Source organism: Rousettus aegyptiacus, unplaced genomic scaffold, assembly GCF_014176215.1.
Source record: "Rousettus aegyptiacus isolate mRouAeg1 unplaced genomic scaffold, mRouAeg1.p scaffold_m13_p_7, whole genome shotgun sequence".
NCBI classification, from domain to species: domain Eukaryota; kingdom Metazoa; phylum Chordata; class Mammalia; order Chiroptera; family Pteropodidae; genus Rousettus; species Rousettus aegyptiacus.
This window is the reverse complement of record NW_023416310.1, coordinates 51,878,894-51,902,475: the sequence shown is the minus strand read 5'-3', so window position 1 is coordinate 51,902,475 and position 23,582 is coordinate 51,878,894. Positions and strand designations below refer to the sequence as shown.

Here is a 23,582-nt window from a genome sequence, read left to right as displayed (position 1 = left end):
TCCAGAAAGATTTATTATATAAAGGTCTCTCTTTAGCCTATTGCAAAGAAGGCACTTTTCTTTGGTTTCCAGTAGGTGGTGTCTAAGCCTCTTGGATCCCTGGTATTTATAAAGCTTTAAAAATGCCTTTTTATTTTCTGATAGATATTTAATCACTTGCTACAATCAATTTCAGTCCCCGTCAGTGATAATGACAGTTTTAGTAGCATTTGCTCAGATTCCCCTGGGGCTCTGTGGTGATGGATCTCAGAGGGTATGGGGGAGGGTGACCTCTGCTTTGGGGCTTTGGGACTGTGGCTCAGGCTCGGTTTTGCAACCATGGCTGGTTAAAATTAACTGTTTATTTTCTGCCGTCCCATTTCTCTGCCTTCTTCCCTGATGATTGAGCCCTGCACTGGCTGCAGGGAGCTCACAATTTTTTCAAATAGTGCAAATCAGGGAACTTGTCTCTCCTCCCCCCCTCTTTATCCCCACCCCACCTGCCCTGCTCCTCCTACAAGTAGCTCCGGTGCTGTGAGAGGCAGCTTCTTTATTTCTCCCAGTCCATTGTCCAACTTGGGGGTTTCTGACCTGTGGTAGCTCTTACGCGCAGATCCCATGCAAAGATATGCTGACGTGCAGTTTGAGTGTTTTTTGGCGAATTTTAGATGTTCACCTTATTGTTGTTTCAAGGAGAGAGATCTGGGGACGTCTCTCACTCCACCATATTTCCAAAGATTCGGGGTACATATATTTTTATAAATAAATGTTTTCAAATTTTTCAGATAGAAACCCAGAAGAGTGGTTGCTGAGTCATACAGTAATTCTATTCTTAATTTTTTGAGGAGTTTCCATGATGTTTTCCATAGTGGCTGTACCAATTTACTTTTCCATCAGCATTGTATAAGGGTTCGTTTTCCCCACAACCTCACCAACACTTGTTATTACTCATCTTGATGATAGCAATTCAAACAGGTGTGAGGCAGTATCTCATTGTGGTTTCAATTTGAATTTTCTTAATAGCAAATAAAGTTGAGCATCTTTTCATATATCTATTGGCTATTTGTCTTCTTGCAAGAAACATCTGTTTGGGTTTGTCTTCTGCCCATTTTTAAATTGTATCATTCATTTTTTGTTGTTTTCAGTTGTATAAGTTCTTTAGATATTTTATTAGCCCCTTATCAGTGATGTTATTTGCAAATATTTTCTCTCATTCAGTTGGTTACCTTATTATTTTGTTGATGGTTTCTTTCACTGTGCAGAAGCTTTTTAGTTTGATGTAGTCCCATTCACTTATTTTTTTCTTTTTCTTTCCTTGTTTTTGAGGTCAAATTCATAAAATCACCTCTAGTTTAAGTACTTTTGTTTTCTTCTATGTATTTTATTGTATCAGGTCTTATTTTTAGATCCTTGATCCATTTTAAGTTTATTTTTGTATAGGATGACCAATAGCAGTCTAGTTTTATTCTTTTGCATGTGGCTTTTCAATTTTCCCAGCATCATTTATGAAGAGGCTTTCTTTTCTCCATTTTATTTTTTCAGCTTCTTTGTCAAAAATTATTGGTCGGACCCATTTAAAAATGAGAATAAAGATAAAATTGCATTCTTCTTAGAGTGCTGCCTCCCTATAGGTAGAGACCTATCTAAGTCCAAAATAATAGACAACATATGTACGACTTTAGCATTCATTTAATTTCTCATAGAAAACAAATTCTTTATATTCAATGAATATACTGAAGTATTGGTTTGAATTTTGTGCTCTAAAATTAAAAATGAGAAATAACATAATTCTAAAGAAGTAGCAAGAGAAATGGTCAGACAACCGAATTTTGGCATGGGATCTAATGGTGGTGTAACAGTCATGAAAGATTTATTAAATGTTGTAAAAGTCAGCACGTACAGTTGCAGCAGCATTCCCATCCCTTTTTCATACTCTTTGCTCATTCTGAGCTTAGAACTTCATTATGGCTATTTTCCCACTGGAATGCCAAACTCATTCCTCACTTTATTCTACATCCCAAATAGCACTCATTTTTTACTCTCCAGCTTAAAGTCCTCCCAGGCAGTAGAGTCTTGCAATGATCATCTTTATTCAAATCTTGCAAATCTGACCTTGAGTCAGATTTAGTCACACAGGCCTTATATTTTATTTTCTCATGTCATATTTGTTAAGAACTGTAAGCTTTTTAAGGACAGGGGGAATTGTTATCTTTCACCTTTTTAAATCTCCTAGTAATTCTACACAGAAGGATAGACACCCAAACGTATTTTTTAAAGTTACTTATAAAAGGCTCTGAATATAAAAACAAGCCACAGTGATTTACTCAAAAAAGAGCTGACACTCAGATCAGTTAAAATTCCAGGTACTGCTACATAGATGTCAAAATGGCCGAAGTTAAAGATTGACAATGCTAAATGTTACCGAGGACATGGAGAGACTGAAATTCTCAAATATTGTTAGTCAAAGTACATGATGGTAAAGTGGCACAACTGCTTTATAAAAACCTCTGGCAATTTTTTAATTAAGCTAAATACCTACCTTGTGAACTAGCAATTCTACTAGGTATTTAGTCAAGAGAAATAAAAATATATTTCCACGAAAAGACTTGTGCCTGAATATTAATAACAGTTTTATTCATAATAGCCCCAAACTGGAAACAGCCTAGTTGCCCATCAAAATATAGTGGATAAACAAATTGTAGTATATTTGTATATTATAATATTATCCAGAAAATATGCAACATGGAAAGAGTTACACATACACAAAAATTTCTTAATATATGATTCTATTTATACGAAGTCTTAGAACTTGCAAATCTAATTTATAGTGGAAAAATAATTAGAACAATAATTTCCCCTGGGGAGTAGAGATGATTTGTCAAAATCAATACAAGTACAACATCAATGAACACTTTGGCAACCTCTGAGATCAGAAAAAGTGTCCAAAGGAAATTTTTATTTCAGCCTATTTTCAAGTTCAAAGCCCTATCGTCTCATTTGTTTACCTCAGAAAATATGATTCATGATCACCTGAACTGGAATCGCTTGAAACAGTAGTTAAACCTGTAGATTCCAAGACCTACCCTACTAGTCTCTGAGATTCAGAAATCTGTTCCCCTGTCATTTCTCATGTCTTTAGAGCTTAGATTACCCCTTGTGGTAAATGAAGATAAAAATTTCTGATGATTAATCATTAAGAATTTTGCTTGAGAAGCAGTGCCACCAACTGTCAGTTTAGCTCATTTACCAGTTAGCAATATTGTATTCATACATCTGGGTGTGAGAAAATAAGGTATAGGAATAGAAAAGAGAGAAACAATTGGCGTATATAGGGTCAGTCAGCAGAAAGAGTTCTATTCTTGGAGTGCTTTCTGACCAATGGGCATACTGATAGTATGTGACTATGGGAAGTTAGTAGTTAGATTCATGAGAAGTGAAATCCTTACATTTAGTATCAACCTCAATTAATTGGGAAGACAGGCTCCACTGAGTCTCTAGTGTGAGAAAGGACATTTCATAATGTACCCTGATGAAGTTCATAAACTAATGAGAGGGAGAGGGAGAGAGAAGAAAGGGAGGAGAGAGAGAGAGAGAGAGAGAGAGAGAGAGAGAGAGAGAGAGAGAGAGAGAGAGAGAGAGAGAGAGAGAAGAAGAAGAAGAAGAAGAAGAAGAAGAAGAAGAAGAAGAAGAGGAGGAGGAGGAGGAGGAGGAGGAGGAGGAGGAGGAGGAGGAGGAGGAGGAGGAAGGGAAGGAGTGTGGAAGGAAATTTTGCAACTGATACGAATGCTTCCAAACTACAATAAACATGTATTGTATTTTCCTGGTTAATATTTTTTTTCTTGTTGTTGAATTTATTCTATACTTCTTAGCCTTCTGTGGTGATAAAAGCACCAGATTAGAAGTAGAATGGTACAGTAGAAAGAGTATACATATTGGAGTCTGGTTGCATCAAATACTATCTCAACTTCAATAAACTAATTAACCTGCCTTAATCTTGCTTTTTTTGATTTGCAAATGGAAACAATAATAATAATACATCATCATAGTATTTTTAGGTTTAAATGAGGTAATGAATCCGAAGCATTTCATATAGCTACTGAGATGCATCCAGTAAGCACGCATGAAATCTTAGCTCTGTGACTTACTGTTAGCGTGTATGTAAAATGATGCATCATGAATATCACAGAGTTATTGAGAACATAGGAAAAGCTGGTACACAGAGGGCTTTTCACACCTGGCAAAGCCTTTCTATTATGTATATTACTCTACCCTAGACAATAGGAGGTGAGAGACGCCCCAACCCCACATCCAGCATAATGCTCAGGAGAATGTTAAATGGCGGGGAAAATGCAGACAAAATCTGTTTTAATGAGATATCCCATTAGCTCTGGCTGCTCCCAGGTCAAGCTGCCTATGCTGGAGCAAGAAAGCTAATGGACTAGGTGGTCACATCTTTCCATCTGACACGGCTCTGGGTTTTTAATGAGCAAGTATCCCACATGGCCAGGCAGTTTTGGGGTGTGTGCAAGTGTGTGTGTGCATGAGCATGGATATACGCATGCCTGTGTCTCCAATGACTAATGATTTTCATCCTAAAGAGAGTGGCAAAAATAACAGCTACATGAAGGCTCAAAATGTCCTCTGATTTGCATCAATGACAGAAAAGCTGACCAACACCTGCCCACACATGCAGATGACCCTCACACAGGGCAGAGAGGAATACAAAATACACTGCTTTTCCAGGGGTCTGGAATATCCTAAGTCATTTTAACAGAGGCTAGGGTCAGTTGCTTGACTTCTTAACGATTAATAATTCATAGATGTCAAAGTGACCCTCATAAAATATTTTTCCTACAGTCTCAAAGACAAGGAAACAATAGCAAAAAGGACAGAAGAGGAAAGGTTTTTTCAAATCACGCCATCTCTACTCTCTCTCCTCCCTACTCTATAATATTTATGCTCTAGACTTCATTGAAATCAGATGCAATATTATTATATAAAAAGCAGTTTTTAAGTTTTTTGAATTGCTTTTCATTCTGCTTAATAGCAAACTCCATACAGCCTTCAAAGCCCAGCTCAAAAGTCACCACTTTTTGAAGTCAACTCTGCCACTCACCTTTTCAACAGTTAGTCTAACCTTTCCCCTATATTAAACCCACTGCCTTTATAGTAATTCTTACTAATATTTTATTCTTTTTAATTCTCTGGCTCAGTCTTAGAACACTTTAAGTTTAGACACCTTGTTTTATGTATTTCAGAATCACTAGCATCCAACACAGAGCCTTAGATACAGTAGGGACTCAATATATGCTCATGGAATTAAAATGACTTGAATTCTTGAAATAAAAAAAAAATGTACTTAAAAAATTGGAAGGGTAATCTGTATTAAGTCTATGAAAACTTAGAGCAGGGAGAGCATTTCTAGAACCTTGAGAACATCAAAATTTTTTATTATATATAGTATTTACTAAGAACCTAAGTCAAAGACAGAAATGCAAGAGAGATATCTGTTTGGAGGGTTTATCTGCATTCTTTAGAATGGCAAGCATTTTAAAGAGAAATATTTGTCATAACTGAGACAGAATTAAGATGGTAGAACCATAATCTAGATTATCTTTACAGTCTGTAAATTTTCATTTATTATGATCAATGTATGAACAGACTTATGATTTTACATAAGTTGTGACCAATTCTTTCTGGAAAGTTAGAAACACTTTCAGAAAGAACATGCTTTCTAAGTCTGATCTTTGAGGGGTGAGTGAAAAGATATTTTCTAATGGAAGAAAGGGAGCTGGAGTTTATCAGAAGAAGGTAACAGTGCTTTCAAAGATCTGGCATTGTGGAAGATATTGATGGAAAATTCTATATGGCTGGAGTACCTGATTCATAGTAAGGGATAAAGCAGGCGGGGCTAGAGAAATCAGAACATACCTATTGCTAAAAGTCTTGAATTACAGGTTAATGAGTATTTTCATTTTAAGATGATCCCATCAGCCTCTTGGGCGGTAGAAAGAGGAGTAAGTGGGGTGGGAGTACCAGTCAGTCATTTCTTTGCAGGGAATAAAGAGATGACAGTTTGAACAAAGACTATGGAATAGAATGAAAAAAAGTGAGACAAGCCTGTCTTTATTGAAGGTTATCGAGATATTTCTGAGAATAAGTCAAATGAATAAAATAATTGGACATGATGATGAGGATATGGAGTAGAGAATGACTGAGTGAGGGGTTACATAGAATTTTTCATACAATTAGTTAAGTGATGTAATTTCCATGAAGCTGGGAATATAGCCCAGTTGATTTAAAATGGATATGTTGAAGCCAAAACTATCAGGACAATTGCAAATTGAGACAGTAAATTTTGGATGAAGAGGGTCAGGGAGAGAAGATAACCTGGGTTATAGGGACTGAAACCAAACATTAGTCTACCTTTGACCATTGTTATGTGTATATCTTGCCCAGTGATGGCAGTGAAGGTGAAATACAGCTTCTTAACTAAGCTTTAAATGATATACCAGGTGGAGCTTCTCCTCTTAATAAAAACATCTGAAAATCGGCCATTGGTTAAATCTGATAAATAAAGAATTCTAATTCCTTATCAGGCACCTAAAATTATTTTGCATCCATTTATAAAATGCAGTTTGCTGGCTCTTAATTTATATTATTTGTTAACAGATATTTATTGAGTACTTCTTATGTATCAAGCATTCTCCATGACACAAAAGACACAAGAAAGAGCAAAAGTAATCTCTTTTTCAATGGAATTTATAGTCTAATGGGGAATGATATCCGTTAATTAAATACTCACAAATTCAGATTAAATGTTGAAAGGAATAGAATAAATTTCTGTGAGTGCATGTAACAGACAGATATGACCTGAACTGAGGGGGTGGGATAAGGCTTCCCCAAAAAAGTAAAACGTGGCCTGTGATCTGAAGGATGAGGGTGGTGTATGAGAGTTCTAGGCACAGCAGCCTGTTCAAATGTTTTGTGGACAGAGATCCTGAAAGATTTTTATTGTGGCCATGAGTAGAGAGTGGAAGAATGGAAGGGGAGGGGTTCAGTATTTTGAAAAGACACTGAAAGTCAACAAAGATACCTTGCTACCATTTTGGATTTCTTTCTTTTATTATTATTCTAAGTGCACTGAGTTTCTATGTACAGGTAAGTTCCATGATTTTGTTGCTTCAAAATATACTGATAGCACAAGACTACAAGAATTGGTTAGACGTATGAGAAAGGTGAAATTTCCAAATTACTGACCTCACGAATTTGGGAAGACATGGTCTCCACTCTGCTAAGTCATTTGAGAAGGGACATCTCATTTCATAGTATACTCTGAGAAAATACACAAACTGAAAAAGGCAAAAAGACGGGGGTTGGGCAGGGTAGGAGGCTAGGAAGGAAGGAAGGAAGGAAGGAAGGAAGGAAGGAAGGAAGGAAGGAAGGAAGGAAGGGAGAAAGAGAAGGAGGGAAGGAGGAAAGAGGAAATGTTTGAAACTGATACGAATGCTCCAAAACTACACTGTACGCCTATCATTCCATCTAATATTTTCCTGGTTATCTTTTCAAGCTCCCATGAAGGAAAGCAGGGTTTTGGCACTCTCAAATATTGCTTTTCGAATATTGATTTTAAGCTGGTTATTTTTTTTTAAACAATGGAATTTTATTTTGATGAAAAACTTCAGTTTATGATCAGTAAATGAAAAGCAACCACTTCATTTTCCTATCCCATAAGTCTTAAAAACAATCGTTAGTAAATAAATATCTGTGAACAAGTTAAGGATAAGGCAGAGCTGATTAATAAACCACCCTTGATGTTGACACTCCCTGCATGTGACTCACTCTAAAAAAGGGTGAAAACGGCACTGGAGATAACTGATAAGATATGAGCATTGAATCTCATTCTAATCCTTCAAATAAGCCCAGTGATAAATACTTATTTTTTGCTCACCATGAGCAGTAAACTATACACATTTTACTGAAAGAATACTTTGATAGAAGCACTTATTTAAGTTATATTGTGCATTACAACTATAAAAATGGCTTGAACAGTTCCATTTGACCACCATTTATAAAGTGCAACTGTATAATTTTCTGCATTTTATCTGGAGTATGATGAATATCAATCTAGACTAAAAGTACCCCGGATGTAAGCTGGTTATTTTTAAAAAAATGAAAGACTCAGAAAGAACATTTGACCCTTTTCCTTTACCTGTCCTCAGGAATTTAGACAGAGGACCTGCTCCAGGAAGGGTGCTATCATCACAAATCATTATATTTAATATAAACGAGTGTGTGATAGACAGGGAGAAACCCATCAAGGCCATTTTAATCTAGCTCCTCTCCATGACCCATTGTTAAAGATGGCCTAGCAAACATTTATTTACCAAACATTTGCTTTCCCATCTCCATGTGAATTGCTTCCCTGACCTTTGAATGTCCAAACCATTTCGCCACCCTGCCCTACCCTTTTCCTTAACTCCAGAATGACACATAAACCTCACCTGCCCAATACTTCTTTGGGTCTCATCTAATGGCACCCTCGAATATGCAACCAAAAATACACTTTGGACATTTTCTCTTATTACCCTATCTCATGTTAAATTGTTTATTAGCCCAGTTAGAAGAACTTAGAAGGTGATGGAAAGTTATATACATATTTTTAAACCCCCCCGCACACACCTGTTCTATTAACAGAAAATTCAACATCTATGGAGAGTTGGATCAGGTTATGCTGCCAACTGCTCTTCACTGCCATATGGCGTCACTGTTGACACGAGCCCCAACACAAGGGAACACTGGAGTGCCTAGCAGAGAATGCCTGCCTGGACCAGATTTCCACATAGTCAGTTGTGAATCTTTGAAGGAGGATCAAATCACTACCCCAGTTAAGGTCAACAACTGGCCATCTGTAAACCAAATCCAACCCTCAGAAATGGTTATTTGACAACACACACCTTATGATAACCCCTTAGGCCTTTCTCTTTTTTTACACCCAGCCTGAAACAAACCTTTATATTGCCTGTCTGGTGGGATTTGTGCTTACAGTCCTGATCCTCTCACTAGCTTTAATCAAAGAAGTACCATGCTTTCCCTCCCAATTATAGGTCTCTGAACTTGGTGTTTTCAAACGATGCACAGTCTGTCCTCAGAACTCTGTTCCAGAATTGGATACCACCTCCTTTTCTCCCCAGAGATATATGCCAGGGGCTGGGCAGCTTTCCCATTCAAACTTTCCACACAGAAAAGTCCTAATTAAATCCTATTTTGAACACTAGCCTATACCTCCTACACTTCTAAGAGTTGTTATCCTCAGTGACTACAGGTGCCCTCACGGTGGTGGTGGCAAATGGCATGCTCCCTTCAATGACTCAAAGTGAATTTCCTGGCATCTTGTCTCACTGGAGAAGATTGTCTTTGGCCAGTTGCTCTTCAATACCAATACCTAGAGTGACATATTAGTAGATCTAATAAAATTGTTCTCAGATTTACTGTTTCATGAACCAGTGAGACTTCGGTGTCAAGGACAATATAGAGCTGTCAAATAGTTTAAAAATTTTGCCAATGTAGCACATTTAAGAGCATCTACTATCACTACCATTTTGTAAGAATGATTATAAACACTTTTGTGATGAATAGCCTCATAACTATCGGTTACGTACAACCAACTGTAAGTATATCCTTAGGGTGAATTCCTACAATTAGAATTTTATATTTTTATTACTGTTGTGACTGAAATATTTTTTATTGCTATAATGCCATTATGCAGTTATTGAATTTTTTCTTTTATATTGTAAGTGGTTGCCTTTTAAACAGTTTTATATAATATGATGGTTTTTGAGCTACTTTTGTTTTTTGAGCTAGAAGTTACTACTTAGTCTTGAAGTCTCCTAGACAATTCGAAGCAGCATTTTTCAGAAGAATGAGTCAGGTCAATATTTGCTTTCCTTTTAGAGTTATTTATTTCCATCCCTTAACTTATTATTTCTTCAGATTGAAAAAGATGAGTGATGATATGCAAAGTTGTGCAAAGATGAATAAATATCTGTCTTTCTCTTCAACAGCTCTCAGGTGAAGCTCGAATTATTTTGTCGGACAGCTAAACTTTTTGCTCACATATACTAGAATATCATCTATTAATTTCCATTAGTGTGAACGCTTCTCAGTCTTCCAGTTTCCATGAGAAGGAGTTTTCCTTAATAATCTCACCAGCTTCTAGCTCTTTCTACCAAAGTAGAATAAATTATAACTTAGAGAATATGGGATATCTGACTTATGTGTTGTAGACTCTCTCCTTCCCACCCTTCCTCCATTCACCATCCTCCATCTGACTGTTCTCTCTAGGGCCAGACGCCTGATATATGTAACTCTCTGGTCTGCTCTATGTCTTGAAATTTTTACAGGAACTTGTCTTTATGGGGAGGTCCATGGTTTTTCAGAACTGCTTATGAGGTCTAATTCTGGGGTCCAATAATAGATTTTCCATTATTGCTATACCGCAAAGCCATGTTTTAAAACCGTCAGTAATAAAGCTGATAGGTTTGTCTTCATTTGTCTTCCTGTTTTCTGTTTCTTAACTAGTTAAAAGTTTTGTTGGGGTAAGGGGAGAATCTTAATTTTGTTCCCTTTAAATCACTAATAATTTAAATATCTTATATATTTATGTATGTAGATGTATATCAAGCTAATGCTGAGAATTGTGTGCTGAATTTGGGAGAAGAATTGATTAAGAGTTGAATTAGTGGGGAAAATAAGACAAATATACCAGAATTAACCATATGGAGTCTGTAACAAAAATACCAAGTGGGTATATAGAACAAACAACATCAATGTATAATATAGAGACAAACAGGACAAGATCCTAGGAAGAAAAGTATTTAACATTTTAAAGATAACATTTTAAACCAAAGAGAACTTTCAAGTAGCGGAAAAAATAAAAGGCCTAATTTTAGTTGACAATATTCTTGGAGATTCCAGCTGTTTATTAGAGGGTCAGCCAAAAGGGTGACTCTTTCCTAGATGGCAGAGCACAGATGTTTATTCTCAGTATTTATCCACACATATAATGTAAATTCATTTGCTTTGTGTACTGTCTTTCAGCAATGCCAGTCTTTATTTTTAATTTTAATTTTGTTTTAGGTGAGGCAACCCTTGGTTGACCTACAGATTGCAAGGACCTTGTCAGTTTACAATCCCTTATTTTTTATTTTTTATTTTTATCATTTTTTTTACACCTACAGAATCTGGTCTTCCTAGGTGGTCTCCCATCCAAGTACTAACCAGGCCCGACCCTGCTTAGCGTCAGAGATTGGACGGGATCGGGCTTGTTCAGGGTGGCATGGCTGCAGACAGCAATGCCAGTCTTTAAACTCGCAGACACATTGTGTAAAACGCTAGGTGGATTCTTATGATCCATGTACACTGTGAAGTTACAACTACAAATTGTGCTTGTAGTTGCAAATATACCTCTTTCCCAACATTTTAAAGGCAATATTCTAAAAGACCACAAGATGGGGGTATTCCTGCATACAAGCAAATACTTAAAGCAGTGCACTGAACTCCCCAAGTTCCACTTTGACTAACGAGGCAGTCATTAGCCTCATGTGGCTATTTTAATTTAAGATTAAATAAAATGAAAAATCCAGCTCCTAAGCTGAGCTAAACACATATCAACAAGAACTCAACAGCCATGTGTGGCTAGTGGGTACTCTACTGCATAGTCCAAAATAAAACATTTCCAATCACAAAATTTTCTATTGATTTTAAAATTGATATTTCCTTAATTAAAAAATAGAGGCCTTAGAAAATAGTGATTATTTCTATTATTTATAACACTGAACAAGTGGAAACATTTTAAAAGTCCAGCAATAGAGTTTTGATTATCTAAACTGTAATATAAATGTGTGCTGGAATATTGCATAGACATTAAAAATAGTATTTTCTTAGAATGTGAGGAAACCCTTATTGTATAATTTTAAGGACAAAAATAAAAGACACAGAATGTGTGTGTGTGTGTGTGTGTGTAAATGTGCATGCATATATGAATAGATCATTCCAAATTTGGCAATTTTATACTATACATACATATACATACTTACATAGGAAGAAAGAAGAAAAGAGAAAAAAAGAAAGAAAGATTATAATATTATTAGTTAAATGAGATGTGAAAAATGGAAGATTTCATGTTCTTTCAACATTACCTTATTTTTTATCTTTTTCCAAGATCAGGAAAAAAATCAATAAAAGAAGAAACTGTAAAAATAACATAAAACTTTTTGAATTTCAACAAAAGCTAAAATAAGTTTTGGAAGATTTAGTAATTAACTTTTAAAAAAACTTTAGTTTTTTTTTAACTCATATAAAGTTTAGTATGTGCATATAAACAGTCATGTGCATAAACTATCTGCATAATTCTTGTCACCAAGGCAATTTTCAAGATCTGCGATTCATGTAATGCTGTGCAGGCCTACTAGAGCAACTGAGTGGTCTCTGAATTCTCTCTGTTTAAACCCTGAGCCCAGTGTAACATTTATTCATGTGGAAGCAGATCGATAATATCTTTTCCATGGTCAAAATATTCCAAATGAGAGTTTCTTCTGTGTTCCTATTGCTAGTCCTTAACTATAAACATTCTTTGCTCACTGATGCTTTTGGAAATTGGTTGAAATTCCCGAAGACTCTGGTATCAGGCTTACTAAAAGAAGCTTAGACTCCTGGACTCACTTGCTTCTGTCCCTCCAGCTCCTGCCTGTGGGTAGTATAAGGAAGGCCCTAGACATAGAAGATGGCCTGCTCTGCTGGAGTTGGCTCACTTGGCTGGGTTTGGAGCCCTACCAACTTCTGGCCTTATACTAAGTTCTTTGGCTTCAGTTTTCTGATTTCTAAAATGGAAAGCATGTGGGGGACTGTTACGGGATTACAATCATGTATAAAAATTGCCTGAATCACGGAAGAAAGTTCATTTTTTTTTAGTTCTTATTACACGGACATGCATTTAATCAACAAATAATCTATTTTTTTCTCCTTTTATCAAATATTTTGAGCCTGTGTGAGATTTCATGTTATCTGGCTAGGTGTAAGGCTATGTTTAATATTAGTGTAGCCACAGGTGTCAGAATTTCTGATTTCCTCTGACATTTTTGCTTTTCTTCTTGTTGTTGTCTTGGGATCACCCTAAAACTCCTTCTATGCCTTTCAGCTCAGTTAGTCAGAATCCACTCATTGTTCAGAGTGCTGAAAAGTTTCACACTGAAAGCTATGGTAAGATTACTTGGGGGAAGAGAGAAGGAATGGTTTTCTTTACTAAAATGAGAGAGGAAACTGTAAAAGGTGAGATTTTAAAAAGACATGGATGCCCCCTCAGGCAGAACAAATTGGAAACGAGTTGAAGGACACAGAAATTAATTTTCTCAAATACTTGGTATGCACTTACATACTCTTGAATAGTCTTTGCATGTCCTCAGTTCTGAATTTGTTCTTAGAGTTTACATTAGGGAAGTTTAGGGTGATAGGAAAGTGGGCGCAAAGCCTTCTGAGCTCTGGTAACTGTGGGGAGATTGTGGACCTAGAGCTACAGATGCCTCATGTTCCCTCCTCTGCAGCCAAAAATCTCAGAAGGGAGAGAGAGAGCACAGAAACATTGGAATTAGTATTGGAAGGAAGAGAATTTGGGGCAAGTGGGTGCTTCTTTGGGAATATCTGGAGGGGAGACTGGCAGTCCCGAGGAGAGATGCTGCATGTGGTTACCTGCTCTGGGAGACAGGAGCTGAAGTGGTAAATTTGGTGCAGGGCACCAGGCGTGGAACCAGGCTAGCTATTCTACAAGAAACAAGAGGACATACAAAGACCCTTCCCTACTGCCACAAAAACAAAATATCCCCTCCTGCTATTTCATGCAAAAGGAACTGAGTTAATTTAAAGACAAGATTCAATTTATGAGGCTGAACTAACATGAATATATTGGGCTAGATATTTTTTCTGTACCTTTTCTCTTTATTCTGTGGTAGAGGCACTCAAGAGAAAGAATGGATCAGTTTAGAAATAAATAAATGAACCATATTTCCTCTGCACATTTAATATAATGAGTAAATTTGCAACTCTAACCCATACTTACCTTTCATACATACAAACCTGTAACTATATCTGATTTTTTTGAAGCATTTTTCTCAAATTACTGGCATTTTAGTAAAAAATTATTTCTTATCATTTGTAAATTCTTTTAAATACTTTTGGAGTGCCTAATATATGTGCAATGCTCTGCTAGATGTTGACAAATTCTAACCTAGGTCTCTAGCATGGAGTGTAAATAAAACATGACTTCTGCTTTAAAAAAAAAAAACAAAAAATAAAAAAGAATAGAAAGAAAAAGGCAATTTGACATTATAATCCCAAATTGGGCACCCACCATATGTCATTTGGTAGAAGCAGGTCTAATTTTTTTGTCAATCTTTCTGACCATAACACATACACACACCAAGAAAATCTGTTGATCAGGCAAAAGAAGGATTTTAAATTTATTGCTACAATAGAGAGCATCTCTTTAAAAGAACCAGTGGTGTCTCAAAAAAAAGAAATGTAGCAAAGGTGCTTATAAGAATTTTAGGACCTCAGCTGGATTATTTTAAATCAAGTCAAGCATGGCAGAGAACTGACATAGTTGGGCAGTTCGTGATATTAACAGCTTTGGATTTGTGGGTTTGAGCATTTAGGGTCTTCAAGGGAGTCTTAAAGAGCAATTTGGTAGTTGTGATACATAAGCTATTTTAATTGGTTCACAGCCTTATCTTCAAAGAGCAGGAATTTTCTGGTGCAACTAGTTGACTACAGACACAGGAAAGTATTCTTGGTCCCAGTATTGTTTAACGAATATCACTGGTTTCAGTTCTCATTAGTGTTAAAAGATAATTTTTAGAAAAAGGTAAAATTATGGCTTTTATATTGATATAAAAGAATGTTAAAAAATTACATTTTGCTTATTTAATGAGAAAAACAAGCAGATGTACTGGTTATCAGTTAAGAGGAAAAGATAAAAATTACAAATATGTATGGAGTGAAAGAAGTGAATTGTAAATAGAGACAAAATTGTTTTTTCATCAGAAGGAAGGAAGTCAATCAAAACTCTAGCGGATAAGTCATAATTTGCATGTCTAGCAACTTAGAAAAAGACACAAAATAGCTTACATATAATAAAAGACTAGAATTTGATTGTTTTGCCATATGTCAATAATATGGATGTGCCATATGTAGACGATGCATGTTTTTCATTGAAATACAATTTTTTTCTACATTAGTATCTCTTGGTGATATTTATTGTTAGTTCGCCTCTGCCTAAGTCTGTTATCCTTTATCCCTTGCGTCTCCAACACATTTACATAAGTATCATTGTCAAAGGCCTTGATGAGAGTGAATCTATTGTTTCTACTACATATCTCTGATCTATCCATTAATTCTCTATTAAAGAAGAAAACAAGGTTAACATAAAGTCACTCCCTCCTGATGAGCCAGCATTTCCACTTCTCTGAATTTATAAATTTAACTTTAAATAATTTATTGTCATAATACAGGTTTCGATGGCAACCTGACAGCTTACAGCCATAGTGAGAAGGAGAAATGAGAAAGCCTCGGTCTGGAACCAGATATACCCACTAACAGAAAAAGCCTAAAAGAAGACATGTGACTTGACTGATGGCCAAGATTCAGTGGGAAGAGTAAAAAGAAGTATCCACTGAGAACAGCAATTACACCAAGTTCGCACCAAATTACACAGCTAGTTAGCCTCAGAGGCTAGTATTCAAATACTGGTCCAATTCCAAGCACAAGAACTTTCAGCCTCCATCAGCTCTCTAATCACGCCCAAAATGGTGTTCAAAATGCATACTCAGTTTTGCCTATTCTGCAAATGTCCTCAGGACGAAGGTGAATTAAATGCACGGGTTCTAGATTTCATTTAGATTTTGTCCTAATTATTTTTTACTATTTGTCATCTGTTTTGATTCTTTTAGGAAGGTATTTTTAATAAATAGTTTGTCATCTTTTGTTGTTTTCCCTCAGAGAGTTGATCCAAACAGTGTACTCTGCTATGTTAGAAATGGAACCTCCCCTGGACCTTTCACAGAAAGAGATGTGACACGTTCAGTGATTTTCAGAATATTTTTGGTTGCTAGGAAAAGAAAATACAATTCACACTAGTTGATCACATAACTGAAAAATCCAAGGATTAGAGTGGTCTTCAGGAATAGTTAGATCAGGACTATGTCTTGGTTTCTCTATGACTTTCTTGATTCTATTCTTTTCAGTGTGTTGGCTTCATCCTTTGGTTGCCTTTATAAGACAAGAGTGCTAAAAGAAACTGGTACTACATCTTCCTTGCTCACAGTTACAGGAAAAAGAGGGCTTCTTCCACCAAGTACTAAACTTACTACTGTGTCTGAAAGATCCAATAAGTATATATCTAATTAAGGTCCTCCTGAAAGTGGCTAGGTTCAGCTGTAGCAATTCGGGTCCTCTTGGATTTGGGGATGTGTCATTGACTCTCATATAACAAAGCCGCTGTGCAAAAAAGAGGAAGAAATGGATATTCATGAGACAATCGGAATGGCAGAGAAGGTAGTGAAGAAGAGTGGAAAAGCTTTGGAGCCAGTGAGAAAAGAGAGCTGAAGGATGAATAAGGTGTTTAAAGAGGACACCAGGACTGACAAAGACAGTACTCACAGTTTTGCTGAGTACTTGTGCTATTTATCTTTATGTAAATACAGAGAAGTAATTACAATGAAATATAGTGACTCAGTAGCTCCAAATTAAAGACCTCTCATTCTTATTATATTTAAAGGTAATCGTTACTTTTTTCCTTATGAAAACATTATTATTAAGGAATTTTTTTCTCTTAATTGCTGAATTCCAACTCAGCACTGAGACTTAGAACAGGTTTAGGTGCTTTCTGGGAGGGAGATCCAGTATTGAAGTACTTGATTCTGGAAATGTATATAAAATAAATAAATAAACATTTAATAAATGAATGAACAAAGAAGCAAAGAAATACCTAAGAAGAGACTTTCTACTTTGATTGCTGTTTTTGAAATTTCAAGCCTATTTTCACAAGATTTGACACTTCCTGCTGGGTTTTAACTTCTTGGCATCCTTAAAAAGCAGGAACCTTAACCTTTAAAATCTAATGGGAGAGAAACAAGAAAGGGCGAGGCATTCAAAATCATCTGCAGTGGAAATATTGGGAAACTTCAGATAAATTACTTTATCTCCCTGAACCAGTTTCCATCTACAAAATGAATGATGATGTGTTTTTATGTCAAAATTAGATCATCATGGGCTTTTTTAAAGGTGTGTGGAATTGTTGAGTAGAGGTTTTTATAAGCAAATATGGTCTGGTTCACTGTACGCCTCCTGTATGAAGCTCCAACAAGCAACGAGGAAAATCGCTTCACTGTCAATGAAGGTCCCATGAGAAACAGGGACCTGTGTTTTGTGAGCATCTGGGTTTCATCATGAGTTCAGTCTTTCTTTTTGAAAAATGAGTTACTGCAATGAGCTCTTATGTATTCAGTCAAGCTGAAGAAATGAGCACAATATGCTGCTTAACTAGAGACTTCTCCTTACCTTAACAATCTTGTTAACAGATGAACAGGTTTTCAGGACCCCAAAACTCCATTGCTTCTCAAAAGGGTTGATCTAGTTATCTAATGTTGCATAACAAACCATCCCAAACTAAACTACGGTGGGTGTTTATTATTGTTATCTTTCATCATTCTGGGTGTTACAGGCTTAGGCAGTTCTTGCTTAGAATCTGAGTCATTTCGAAGCCTTTTTCACATGTATCCTGGGAAGATTTAAATATCTGGAGGCCGGAAGAACTGGGGTACCTCGGAAATCTCTCCGTAGTTTGTACCCATAATCATTCCAGCATGGCAGCTTCAGGGTAGCTGGCTTCTTCCATGGAAGTTCTGGCCTACGAAAGCATGTGACCTGAGAGAGAGCCATGCCGAGAAGCCTTATGGCCTTCTAGAACTCAGCAGCGTAAGTCAGCAGTATCACTTCTGGCACATTCTAATCTTCAGAAGAATTGAGAGGGAAATAAACTCCAACTCTACATGGCTAGAATATCAAAGAATCGAGGATATGTTTTCATTCTCTACAAATTCTATTATTTCCCCATGAGACATTTATTGTTTTAACTCTGATGGGCTTTCTAAGAGTTTCAAAAGAATCACTGGAAGTAGAAAGAGCTTCATCCATGATTAGCTCCTAATTTAACTAAGAATTAACATACAAATCCATGAGAATTAGACACCAGGAATATTAAAAATAGGAAAAAAATTCCTGTGGTAGGGGAGATAGAGGACTTACAGGAAGATAAAAAATGACCCAAGGTGGCTGGTTAAGATACAGCTGGCAAAAGGAAAAATGAATTGAATGTCAGCATGGCACTCCTGGATTCCAGCTCCTACTGTGCCACTAGCCCCCTATGTGGCTTTGGTTGGCATGTCACTTCCCCTCTGGGAGCACTTTGTTCTCATTTGTAAAATACGAAATTGAATTAGATAATTTCTAAGGCTCTGACATTCTATAATTCTGTTATTATTGCTTTAAACACTGAAACATTCCCTTAATAGGCAAGAAATGAAAGGGTCTTGACCCTCGGCTATTAATATCATCTGTGCCAACATTTAATGGATTGAGATGAATCACCGATGGTGAAAGACACCATAGCTGGGGATGCCAGAAGACATTTCATTCAGGTGACAACAGGAAAAGACAACTGACATATTTTATACAATCCAGATTAGGCAGAAAAGAAGAAATGACCCTTGTCGAACTTCACTGAAAAAAAGCAGTCTAAAATGTCATATTGCTTTCTTTGATGCTCAGATGCTATCTCCCGCTTTGATCATATTAAAAGAAAAATAATAATTTAAGAGCACTTGTTACTGGAAGTTTAAGAGTGTAGGTAAGTGTTTTGACTCTCAAAGATAGGACTCCAAGCTTTGATGACCTATTGTTCAACAGTGTGGGGCCCCTTAATGAATTTTAAGATATACTAAGTATAGAAAAAAATGTACTTCATTGAAAGCACATCCTTCTGGGCAGTCTGTTTCCAGGCCTGTTCATTGTCTTTGAGCCATTTTAAAATTGCCAGTAACCGATGGATATGAAAACTCTGTCTTGTCCATTAGAGTTTCTATTGACTTCTCTCTTCACTGTGGATAAGTTGTTTTGCTTCCATTTGCAATTTGATTTCTTTATATGTTTTTGCTTTTTGACATTTCCTCTGAACCAGTTCCCTTATATTATATGAATAAACTAAAACCTTTAAAATGTGTTCATTTTTATATCACAATTTTGCTATTTTCTGAAAATTATTTTTTAACATAAGGTTGGACCTAGACTTAGTTTAAAATAGTGATTCAAAAGGGATTAAATTGCTCTCCATTAGAAATGTGCAGGCTTTTGAAAATTTAGAGACTGGCAGATTTAGAAAGGGAGAAAACAATTAAGCACCCACATAGCTGTGGGAAGGAGTGGGAGAGCCTCGCTATCATGGCAACCTGTAGGGGCTAGAGTGAGGTGGGATATGGAGGGAATCGAATGGGGTGGGAAAGATGGCTGAGGAGAAAGACAAGTGAGAAATATTACGTGGAAGAGAGAACTGAAGAACTTTAAAGACATTCTGGTCTACTTTTAAACGATATTGATCTGTGTTTGAGATGTTTCAGTGATCTCTTTCTATTACCTCAACGATTTGTTAATAAGTAACCACACCCAAAGCTTTGCATTCATTGCATTTTGAGAGGTGAAGTATAGAGATGTAGTATTCCATGTCAGGAGCAATGCGAGAAGAGTTGGTAAGCTGTGTGACAGCAGGGATGCAAAGAAAAACCTAGAAAATCAAAAGCCTTCTCACCTCCAAAATTTACAGAAATATTAAGGTGGTGGTGGTGGGGAGTTCACCTAGCCCAGGGGATGTGACTTTGACCCATGTTACTGTAGAATTGGAGGAAATGGTGACGTCAGAAGTATGGAAGTTGTGTTCACGTGAAGACAGATAAAATTTAGATTACAGGAAAGATGGAAAAGAAGAATTTTTGTTACTCCTAATGGTACTTCAGATAACTTTTTCTCTAAGGACAATTAGAAAGTGTGGGAAATTTTTTAAAATATGTACTTGAGGGTATTGAAGAACTAAAAGAGCTTTGAGGAATAACTGAGCCAAAAGACAGAGAGGTGAGTGTAGTGTTGAGATCTCTTTAACCCTGGGGACACCAGATAATTCAGAAAAGAGAGCAGCACGATGACAGCCTTCTGAGACTGAAGTGTCAAAAATTGGAGTAAAATCCTCACTCATCAGGTTGGACCCCAAAGGTTACACGTAAAAATCCATAACTAACTGGAAGTTAGCCAACCCTCACATTGCAGCCCTGCTTCCAATCACTGGGAGGCCCAGATGGGCTTAATATTTGAAGCTAGATTAGGGGGATTATATCACTGGTGGCCCCAGACATCTGGCAGAAACAAAGAAAATCCTCTCTGGATGATAATAACCATTCTAAATTTAGAGATTTTTTCTATAATTAATTTTTAGGACAGTTTTTTGTTTGTTTGTTTGTTTGTTTTGGAATCTAGCAGAAGACTTCCTTAACCCACTAAATGGTATCTATAAAAACCTAAACAAAATAAAAAACTACAGCAAAATTGTACTAACTTTGAAAGGTTGCACCAGCTGTAAATTTTTTTGCAGCTTAAATTGATATGCATTTATTTTTCTTAATATAATCAGAAGTTTGGTAGGAAGTGACTCAGAGAAGTTAAGGCCTATGTCTCTGTAATTCTTATAAGGGGTCACATAGTGGTTAGGAACACAAATTCTGCCACCAGACAGAATTCAAATCCTGTCTCTGCTATTTCTTAGCTATGTGACCTTGAACAATCCATGTCATCAGACGTTTCATTTGTAAAATAATAAAAATAATACTCATACTCAGGGTGATCATAATGATTAAGAGGTCTAATATATGAAATTACTCAGAACAGTACCTGGCATATAGTAAGTGCTACATAAACATTAACTATTGTTATGGGCTGAATTATGTTACCCCCAAAATCACATATTGAATTCTTAACCTCTAATGTGATGGTATTTGGAGATGGGACTTTTGGAAAGTAATTAGGCTTAGATAAAGTCAAGAGGATAAGGCCTTTATGATGAGATTAGTATTCTTGTGGGAGGAGAGCTTGCTCTTTCTTCCATATGAGAACTCAGCGAGAGGATGGCCACCTGCAAGCCAGAAACAACTCTCCCCAGGAACCAAACCGACTGGAACCTTGATCTTGGACTTTCCAGCTTCCACAACTGTTGGGAATAAACATCTATTGTTTAAGCCACGTGGTCTATTGTATTTTGTTACAACATTCCAAGCAGTATAACTATTATTATGTAATTTTTTGTTTATGCTGCTCACTCTAGAGACACAAGATGGCTGCTGAACTTCGGTAGTTACATCTACAGTTTAGCTGGGAAAAATAAAAAAGGAAAGGAAAAAGAGAAAGGGCTACGTCCATTGTCACTGATTTTCTTTTTTAAATCAGAAATCAAAAGCTTTCCTAGAAATCTCACATAGAAAACTTCCTCTTACGTCGTATGAGCAAAATTGAGGCCGACCCTGAACTAATCACTGGCCAAGAGGAATAGTGACATATCATTAGATCATTAGACACTTCAAAAAACTAATATGGTTTTACTGCCTAAAATATTTTTATGTGATTAAAGTTATGAAATATTTTATGAATTAGATTCCTAGAGGAAGTTAATATGGGGTTTAGTTAGAATAAGAGTCATCATTATTTATTTAAGTGATGAACTTTCTTTTTATTATAAAAGCAATTTATGCTTATTTAAACTAAATATTCAAAAATGTATAATGAAAAATTTAACAATACACTTTCCCAGGTTCCATACACTCAGCTTATCAAAGTTAAAAGTTTGGAATACAGTCTTCCATGACTTTTTGTAATAATGGTTCTAGCTAGGACTTGGTAAATGACTGCGAGCTTTGCTGTTTTTGCCCTGACTTTCAGTTTAGGACCAACCAGAGAAAGCCACATGCACTCTCCAAACCAATCATATATAAGATGCACCGCTTTGTGTTAGTTTGCCTCCAGTTTCCCCTAGCAACCATATTCCAATCAGGGTCTACATGAGCCTTCCCTTTTTTCACTGTAAGGCTTTCCTACTCCCCAAGTTCCTTTTCAGTAAGTGATGGTGGCTGACTTCCTTGCTATAGCAAGCTCTGAATAAATAGTCTATGTTGGTTCTGATTTGCTAGCCTTTGTTTATTTCCACGCTCTGCATATCTTTGGGTAAAGGAGCACAAGAAGAAGAAATAATGAGATTTCTAGCACTTTGGACATTTCAAGGCATGAAGGAATGATCACAAAAGTGTTTTCTGGGGGCTAGTATTCACAGGTAGATGAAGAAACAGATTTCAGAGAAATGAAGCAAACCTTGCAATGATATGGGAAATGCTAATGGCACCAAGGTAAATTGAACCATTTCACTCCCTTGTTTTAAAAACATAAATCAGAACCGTAAGAGATACTGAGATGAGATAAAGAAATATACACTCTTAAATAAGAATTCTGCAACAAATACAACAACAGAAAGAGCTAATCACACAAATCCTTGACCCCAAGCCATTACAAGTAAACTGTACTGCAGCCTTCACTGAGATGGTAGAATTTCCACTTCCTTACAGTATAATCTATTAGCTTTTCAGAGAAGTGAAATAAGTTGGCACATAAAGTAAACATTTTTTAAAATGTCAGAAAAATCTCAAAAATAATCTCTGAATGTTACTCAATGCTTTACTCATGGACCAAAGCAAAAATGATGATTAAGTGTGAGATACTCATAGGCTGTCCTGTGAAATAGATACTATTCAAAGATAATTTTCAAAAATGTAAAATCAGACTGTCATACTGATTAAACATAGTTAAATTTTTTATTTAACTCATATGATACGGAGGAACCAGACAGAAATTATAATTGGTTCAAGGGACAAGTCAAAACTGAACAGATTTCTTTATAAAAGAAATCTTGAGACAAAACTGTAAATGTGACAAAATAAATTGCAAATGGAACTATTTTTACTAAGAGCAGAGTGGAGAGGAAGTCAAATTACTGCTAGTTAGGAACACATACATTTCCTACAATTTATAAAAAGTTGCAGAATAGCTGAAAGGCAATGATAATAAACAGGGCTGGAATCTGATAATGTAGAGGTTGTTCTTTAGATGAAGCCTAGATTTCCATTGAAAGAAAATTTTCTGCAGTACATAATTTTAAGAGAATGAAATTCATAGGGTTAATAGAGTACAAAATTAATAACTCCTGAAAGTCATTGAATAGCAAGAACGTGGCTTCAGTTTATTTCAGAGCTGCTCAATTTGGCGTGACTGTATGAAAAACAATTGGGAGTATCTAAGCACTGCTAATTCTAATGTGTCACTTAAAAGGTCTAAAAGTACTACATCTCAAACTCTAGGTACATAAAGAGTCCACGCCTCCCTTTCCATACCACCCCTGCATCTTCACCCCA

The 23,582-nt window shown here is 36.3% G+C and overlaps 1 pseudogene; it reads right to left on the bottom strand.

Moving 5' to 3' along the window:
- Positions 1-11,210: 11,210 nt before the first annotated feature.
- LOC118606237 lies at positions 11,211-11,329 on the bottom strand (annotated as a pseudogene).
- Between the last annotated feature and the right edge of the window lie 12,253 nt (positions 11,330-23,582).